We start from the raw sequence: 9,681 nt of genomic DNA on the forward strand, positions 1-9,681 counted from the left end.
TACCTTGGTACCAAAATACAAAGATTTTGCAATTTAGTCCACAATCTTTTCTTTTCCTCGATTGAGGTCGATTCCACGTCTTTCTTGATCTAAAATAACACATTTAGCTTATTTAATACTCACATTATCAAATTAATCCTTAACTCAAATTTTGGCAAAATTACAATTTTACCCTAAACTTTTGCATATTTACATTTTTGCCCCTAGGCTCTGGATTAAACTTTATTCCTTATTCTTATGTTTTACAACATGCTGATAACTTTTTCTTCTATGGCAACATCAAATTCTCACTCTAACATGTACTTGTGACTATTAGGTATTTTTACCGATTAAGCCATTTTACTGTTTTTGCTTAAAATCGAGTAGTACAAGTTGTCTAACATAATTTAAAACTTCATATTCTATCATAAAACATCAAAATACACAAATTTCACCTATAGGTATTTTTCCAAATATAAACCCTAGGTTAAATTATTGCTAACATAAGCTTTATCGAAAGTTAGGGATCTCAAAACGTAAAAATTATTAAAAGCGGGCTTGGAATCACTTACTATGGAGCTTCAAGCTTGAAACAAACCCTAGCTATGGAGAACCCTTGAAATTTCGGCCTAATGAAGAAGATGGACAAAATTGGCTTTTAATTTTGTTTTTAATTCATTTTAATAACTAAATGACCAAAATACCCTTACTACTAAACTTTCCAAAATTCCTTCCATGTCCTAATTTTTTCCATGAACTTAAAATTGGTCAAATTGCTATTTAAGACCTCCTAATTAATATTCCAAAACAATTTCATACTAAAAACTTCTAGAATGCAAGTTTTGCAACTTATTCGATTGAGTCCCTACTTTCAATTTAAGCACTTTAGGCATAGAATTTCATCACGAAATTTTCACACAATCATGCAATCATATCATAAACCTCAAAATAATTATAAAATAATTATTTCTATCTCGGATTTATGGTCACGAAACCACTATTCCGATTAGGCCCTAATTCGGGATATTACAGATCCGCACTTGTAATAGGAGCGGTCATGGTATCTACAACTCCCCGAATGCCATTTACCACAATACGGAGACTCCGTTCTGTCTCGATGATCATTTCCAACACTGGCGACCGAAGTGACTCGTGCACTCATAGGGGGTCGATCACGATCTCGTCTAGAAAAACCCGAAGTGTCTCTAGATCGGCCCAAATCATCTCTAAATTTCTTCGATGACTGTTGAAAGGGCCTCCCCGAAGACCTCTTACGAAACTCCTTTGCTCCCATATCAGCTTTTCTTTTCTCCATACTAAGCTCCTCACTTTGCAAGCTCGCTCGACAAGTACCACAAATTCTCGGATTTCCAAAATGCCAACATACTGACTTTATATCATCATTCATCCATCCTCAAACGTTTACACATTACGACTTCAAGAAATGCATTCTCGCGCACCGGCTAAGCCTTACAAACTTTCGTTCATAGTCAGAACCGACATGGAACCTTGTTTAAGTTCAAGAAATTCCTTCCGTTTTGATCCATGAATCTCGATCGATATACTTTTTTCAAACTCGGTTTGGAAAAACTCCCAAGTTACTTGATCTTTGGGCTGTGAAGTCAACGTGTTCCACCAATAGTAGGCAGAATCACGTAGCAAGGAGATAGTACACTTTAGGCACTCATCGGGTGTGCAAGATAGCTCATCGAGTACTTGAATAGTGTTGTCCAACCAAAATTCAGCTTGCTCGGCATCATCGTTGTCCGTAGCTTTAAATTCGGTAGCCCCGTGTTTTCGAATTTTGTCAACTGGGGGCTTATTTGACCTTATTTGGTCGGTTGCCGGAGGTATTGTAGGTACAGGGGTGGCATTAGTCGGGAATGGAGGTTGTGGAACAGCCGTATTAGTTTGAATGTATTGGTTAAACCAATCATTCATCACGCTATAAAAAGCTTGCCTAGCCTCATCATTCGGATTGCTAGCAATAGGTTGAGAGTCCGCCGGCGCTGTCCCTTGTGTGGGAGCAGGCGCTACACTCTCAAGATCATCAGCTACCGCTCGGTCGGGATCGGGATCCATTACTATAAATAAACACATTTGCAAATGTCAGAAATCACCACACTATCAAATAATCACAAAATGGCATGTATAGCTAGACCCAAACGCATTACGGTAGTCCTAGAATCGACTAAACCGTAGCTCTGATACCAATAAAATTGTAACACCCCGTACCCAAGACCGTTGCCGGAGTCGGACACGAGGGTTAACAGACTTAATTCCTTATTTTTACAAATCCATTTTAAAATTTTTAGACTAGTGGCTAACTGCGTCACTGTCACCTTAAAAATCATATCTTGAGTTCCAAAACTTGAAAATCAGTTTCGTAAATATTCCCTGAAACTAGACTCATATATCCATTTACAATTTTTTTTCTAGAATTTTTGGTTGGGCCAATTAGTACAGTTTATTAGTTAAAGTCTCCCCTGTTTCAGGGTTTGACTGCTCTGACCTTCATGCATTACGACTTATATATCTCCCTGTAAAGGGCTTCAATACTTATGCCGTTTGTTTCTAAAGAAACTAGACTAGAAAAGGAATCTATACATATATGGCATGACTTCTAATATCTCTGGTTAATTTATAATGAATTTCCTAAGTCCGAACAGGGAATCCAGAAACTGCTCTGGCCCCATTTCACAAAAACTTTAAAATCTCATAAAATACTATTCATATGATCGTTTCATTACTTCCCTATGAAAATAGATTCATCAAGGTTCAATTACATAATTTATTCACTATTTAATTCCATTCTTACTATTTTTAGTGATTTTTCAAATCCACACCACTGCTGCTATAAGCATCTGTTTTTAAGGTAAACCTTACCTATTTCATGGTTTTCCATGAATCAACTAGAGTTTGTCATACATAGCATCAAAATAATCATAATTAACCATTCCCAATGGCTAATCATTACCAAACATTTCCATACCTCTCAATGAACAACATACAAGATGATTATAATGCTATGCTCAAAGTGTATATAAGCCATTTTCGCATGCCTATCCAAATTTATACAAAACCAAAGGGTACATGACCAACAACAAAAAGGGTAGTCCTATACATGCTATTTTCAGAGTTCAACCAAAAGTGTACCAAGGGGGGGGCTTTGATAGTGTGGACGACTTCGACTTTGACAATCCCGAGTCCGATAGCTGACGAACCAAAATCTATAAAACAGAGAATCAAAGAAACAGAGTAAGCATTTAATGTTTAGTAAGTTTTGAATAATGAAATTAGTTTCGGCTAAGGTATAACATTCATATGGCTAAATGGATAACTTCATATATGCACATTCTCATAAACATACTTACTTCACGCTTCAATCAATATATTCATTCACAAGGTATCAAACCTAACTAAAGGCCGAAAATTCGTTAATCAATTGAACGAATACTATTTAAAACGAATCGACTTTTCCGATGCATATACGAAACATACCTCATCGTTTGGATTTTATGAGCGTATTAATTTAAAATTTACAGCAAGATCGCTCATTCCCAAACCAAGTACCTTTGGAGTTTAGCCGGATATAGCTACTAGCTCAAATGCCTTCGGGACTTAGCTCGGTTATAGTAACTCGCACAAATGCCTTCGGGACTTAGCCCGGTTATAGTAACTCGCACAAATGCCTTTGGGACTTAGCCCGGATATAGTAACTCGCACAAATGCCTTCAGGCTTAGCTCGAAATTAGCCACTAGCACAAATGCCTTCGGGACTTAGCCCGGTTATCAATCCGAATATCCATGCACATATCAATAAATCATGACACATCAATATTTCATTTTCATAACTAGAATTCAAACACAATTCACTTATCAAGCATTATCATTTTCGGCTCAATAGCTACATACAAAGGGCATGATTTTGATTTGCTTATAACATAATCTAATCGAATCATAATCTAAGTTTCATTACTCAAAACTTACCTCGGATGTTGTCGAAGCGATTTCGACGGCTATTCGATCACTTTTTCCTTTCCTTATCCAACTTTGGTCCTCTAAGCTCTTGAGCTAATTCAAACAAATTTAACTTATTAAAGTCTCATTATGCTAGCTTATGGCGAATATGACAATGAATTTGATAGGTCATATGGCCACCTTTAGCTCAAATACAAAATGGTCATACGCATTTTAATCACATTAAGCAATTTAATACCATTAATCTAACATTTCCTCATGTGCAACTTTATGACCGAATACACATATCATTAACTCAATATCAATTAACTAAGCACTTAAACAAATTCTCTTTAACTATACACACATTCGGCAATGACAAAGACAATTTAGCAAACCTTAAATTCAACTTATAACAATATATATATATTCAATATTCAAAGCATTTAACATCACTCCACCATAATTTTTACATCATGGCCGAATGTTCCTTTGAACCATTTACCCTTACAAGGCATAAATTTCACCATCAAAACTAACAAGCTTATAATCCCATGACCAAAACCTCTAACAACACCAATTGAGAATACTTCTTGGGTTTGAGGTAAAACCAAGAAAGAAACTCATAAATATCGAGATATAAGCACTAACATTGTTCATCTAGACTTAGCATGAAACAACATCCATCACCCTTATAATTACCATAGCCGAAAACCTTACTCATTCCAAAATCCAAATCTCAACTTGGGTCACAAAAATAACTTGATATCTCATCAACACAACATCAACACCAAGCAAGAATGATACATCCATGGCCGAGTGTCATCTTCATCACATAGCAAGATTTAGACCATGGGCTAGGTAGAACTCAAGCTAACAACTAAAACATGAATGCATCTCATGGAACATCATCAAACATACCTTAGTCTAGCAAACCACCATAGCCGATTTCCTCAAAGCTCTTTTTCCTTCTTTTTCTTTCTTCTATTCGCCAAGAACAACATGAGAGCTTTTTTTTTCTTTCTTTTCTTTCTTCTATTCGCCAAGAACAACATGAGAGCTTTTTTTTTCTTTTCTTTTTCATCATCATTTACCTTCCCATTATTATTTTATTGCCCATACTCCTTATTTTATTTTTCCTAACATAAAGCATTAACCCAACATGTTCATGACATGTTTTTTTAGCCATAACATTTTGTCCACCCTCATGCTCATGGCCGACCACTACTAATTAGGGGGGAAAATTGACATGCAAGTCCACCCTTTTGATTACATGCACTAATAGATCCTTATAGATTAACCTATCACATTTCAAAAGTGTCACACATAAGTCCTATTGACTAAATTCACATGCAATTTACTAAATCGAAGCTTAAAACTTTCACACATTCATATTCACATATTTTATACAATAAATATCATATTCAAATAATTTGGTGACTCGGTTTAGCGGTTCCGAAACCGCTTTTTGACTAGGGTCACTTTAGGGCTGTCACACTTAAATAGGGGCATGCATACCCATGTTACGCCAGCTCATGAAAACTTACCTAAACAATGCCCAGAACATCAATAAGCCTACACCTTGCAGAGGAAAAAAAAATGCAAAAAAATATTATAGCACTACAATGGAATTTTCTCCACCTATGAAGATGGCTATTTCAAGCAAAGAAGAAGAGCACATATGAATTTCTCGATGGACATCTCCCCTGCAAAGAGATCACAATGAGTTACATATCAAGAATCTACCATTATAGAGAAATGCTAGTACAGAGATATAAGCAAACTCTGACACCCAATAATACTCAAAATGAAATATTTTATATCAAATGTATGCCTCACTAGCTTTGATGGTGAAGAATTGAATAAATATATAATCTTGGGAAAAAAAGTAGTCTGGAAAAGAGACTCTCACTAGATTAATTTTGCAGTAAAACCTTCTTTAGCATTTACTAAATCCAAACCGAAGATTTTCATAATATTTTTACTGGTTTAATACGGATAGAAATGAGCCACTTAAGACTGCAAAATTTAGGTTAGAGAAAATGAATAAACCAACAGCTGACTTTGTCAATACTGTATGAACATAGATCTCATAAGATGATGACTATTTAGACCTAATAAAATCTGGAATGTAACAGTCCAGTTTCGACCCTAGTTAGAATAGTGGTTTTGGGACAACAAATTTGAGTCAAAAAAATATTTTAATCTTATTTTATGTGCTTATATATGTGAATTGACATGTGTGAAAGTGTAACGCCCCAATTTTCGGGAATTCTGTGAATGTTGGCAAAATTTCATGCTTTGATTTTGTCATTTGTGAGTGAAATTATGAAATAGGACCTATGTGAAAATGTTTGAAAATGCTATAGGCTAATTTGTAGTGGCCAAACAAATAGTAGTGCAAAATAGGAGGATTTGCATGTCAAACCTCCCATTTTACAAGAAGTGGCCGGCCATCATGTTGTTGAAGACAATATGTGCACTTGATATCCATAATTTATGGTACAAATTGATAAAAAATTTATAATGGGTTAGGTAAATGTTCCATGATGGGCATGATAAACATTATGGGCATTTTTTTTTATTGACATTATGGCATAGGTATGGCACAAATAATATAGGTTATTTTGTGTCATAAAATGTTGGGTAATAAAATAACAAAAGGATGAAAAGAACAAAGTTTTGTCCATCTTTGTTCATCATAGCCGAAAGTTAGAGAAGAGAAAGGAAAGAAGAAAGCTCTTGAGTATTCGGTCTCTAGGAGGAGGAAAATTGAAGGTAAGTTCTTGGTACCTTGCTTCTATTTTGAGGTTCATGAGTTCTTCTTGATTCTACCTTTAAACTCTTGAAGCATATTTTGGTTTTTAGTTGTGTTGTGAGCATTTAGTCATGAATTAAAATGAAGGAAATGGTTGTTGTTTCATGTTCTTTAGATGAAAAATGGAAGATAGGTGAAGTTGAGCCAAACAAATGAGCATGCATGTGCCTTAGATGCTAAAGGGAAAAATCAGCTAACATTTTGTGCTTTAAAATGATGAAACAGAGATTATACTTAAGTAAAATCATAGATATGTGATGATTGATTGGTGATATACATGTTTAAATAACATGCATGCAAGGTATGTGTGAAAGAGTGATTTGGTAATAAATCTGCTTGGGACAGCAGCAGTAATGTGAATTTGGAAAATCATCATAAATTGTGGGAGTTGAATTAGAAGCTGAATAAATTATGTAATTAAAGCTTATTGAGTCTAGTTTCAAATGAAATAAACAAGAACATATTTTGAATTCTGTACAAAGAGAAATTTGATTCATAATGAAGAGTGGTCAGATTAGTCAAACAGTGAAACATGGGAAACTTTGAGAAAAATATGGTATTGATTGACTAAACCAAAAATTCTGAAAATTTTATGGATAGAAGATATATGAGTCTATTTTCAGGGAAAATTAACAGCACTTGATTTGGAGTTTCGTAGCTCCAGTTATAAATGATTTAGTAACTGTTGCTCAGGAAGATAGTTTGTAGTGAAATTATGATTATGTGGTAAACGCTGACAAAAATTTGTTAATGAGTTGCTTATTGATTTCTTATAAGCTTACTCTGATCTGTAGGTGTGGTTGGCCGAATATTGTAAGGGGTTAATACGTAGTTCATATTTGAATAGTTAGATTAACGTGTTAGTAATCCAATTGTAGGCGGTTCGTGTGTGGATCTCAAATCAAGATATAAATGCAAATAGGTGTGTAACTAACACCCTCTTATAGACTAGATCGGCACAAGTTTAAAAGCCAAAATGCCGAAAAGCCGGTATTTTGTGATTTTTGAGTGTGTGAATGCTCATGAGATTAATAGTTTGATGTATATGATAAATTAAAGTGATAAGACTGCAGAGTGCGCGATTCTGTGCATTTCGATATTTTTGGGCTTAATGGGCCAAAAACGGGATAATGGGCCAACGGGCCCAAATTGGTAAGAAAACGTGGTAAGTGTTTCTGATCGTACGTAAATGGCTATGTTATGTATGAAAACCTTAAGAATAGTTAAATTACTTGAATACCCCTATGTATGCAAAATTACCATTACACCCTAGGGTTACTTTTGGTGAAAAGCATGACGATCCGATTCCGTATGATGTATGCCATGATTATATATCATTGCATGGGGACTTGGGTTATACTATGGAGGAAGCGTCCGGTGGCTATGCCACAATTATTCGATCTGGTGGCTCGCCACATATATCTGATCGTGGCTCGCCACAATATCTCAGATCTATTGACTTCGTCACAATATCCGTAGCCTCATTGCGATTTACGTGGTGTGTAGCGGTTGGGTGGATCGAGTAGTCTCCTCACATGGTGTAAGGCTGGTACGGGGGTGTTATGGGTGAATCTGGGTTGGGTTTCTACATAAACATGTAACATCTATTCTGTTCTGTTATGGGCCTATGGGCTTTATTCTGAATTCTGTTCTGGGCTAAGGTCAACTTATTCTATTTCTGTGGTTTGAGCTGATATAGGCTATGGTTGGGTTAATTTACACACTGAGTTTCCCCAAACTCAACCCTTTTATTTTCATCCACGCAGTAATCCCCAACCATAGTGGGCTTGAGTCGTGAGGGAATTGGAGTGGCCACCGCTCGAAAGTTTGATTTTCTTCCGTGAATGGACATCCTTTTATTTACGTTTGAAGTTTTGGGTTTTTTAAATGTAATAAGGCCGCTTAATTATTTTTGATGGTTTTAATATGTATTACTAAGATAGGTATTACTTATTTTAACTGTTGAAATTGGATAGCTTTAGGGCGCGTTTTCAAAAACAACAATTAATTTCAAAATAACACAACAACAAGCAAAGCTTCCGCAATGAAAGTATTTTCCAAAATTAATCACTTCTCCTAAAAATGAGTTAATCAAATCGGTTTCCTAGAAATATTCATGATGTTAAGGTGTGGCAATGGCGGTATGCATGTCTAGGATTGGATCCGAAGGGAGCTTGGTACTTAAGCCGTCCGATAGACTCACCACCTCTTTTCCGGTTTCCTAGCTGGTGCACAACTTCCATTCACTTTAACCTATAATGAAATTATCTTTTAAAAAACTAAGTAAGTTTTTCTGGATCAACAATATAAAATGTTTTGAACGCTTCGATGTGGCATGACGGATCCGGTCATAACGTCTGGGCCGGGTTTGGGGTGTTACAAAAAGTTTCGTATGAAAATTTAATCATTTGTGTGCTCAATTTGATAATAGGACTTAATCATGTAAAATGTAAAAGTGACCTTCCATTTGTTAAAGTGCTTATTTGCTATGTCTTCTTAATTGAGAGGTCCTTATGTTGCAATTAGACCATTGAAAGGGTTAATGGACATTAAAGACGATTTATTATCTGTTTATTAAATGTTATAATAAACCTATTCGCGAAGTTCGCGAAGTTCAGCAGACAATATTGAAGGAAGCTCAGGGGGACTATGTGCCATGCATCCTGGAGGGAATAAGTTGTATCACGACTTGCGAGAATTGTACTGGTGGCCTTGACTTAAGCGAGAAGTAACGGAGTTTGTAGGAAAATGTCTGACATGCCAACAAGTGAAAGCTGAACATCAATTACCTTCTGGATTGTTACAGCCGGTGAAGATACCACTTTGGAAGTGGGAGAGCGTAACCATGGACTTTGTGAGTGGGTTGCCTTTGACATCATCAAAGAAAGACTCATTGTGGGTGATTGTGGATAGGTTGACCAAAT

The sequence above is a fragment of the Gossypium arboreum genome, chromosome 12 (genome assembly GCF_025698485.1).
Source record: "Gossypium arboreum isolate Shixiya-1 chromosome 12, ASM2569848v2, whole genome shotgun sequence".
NCBI classification, from domain to species: Eukaryota; Viridiplantae; Streptophyta; class Magnoliopsida; order Malvales; family Malvaceae; genus Gossypium; species Gossypium arboreum.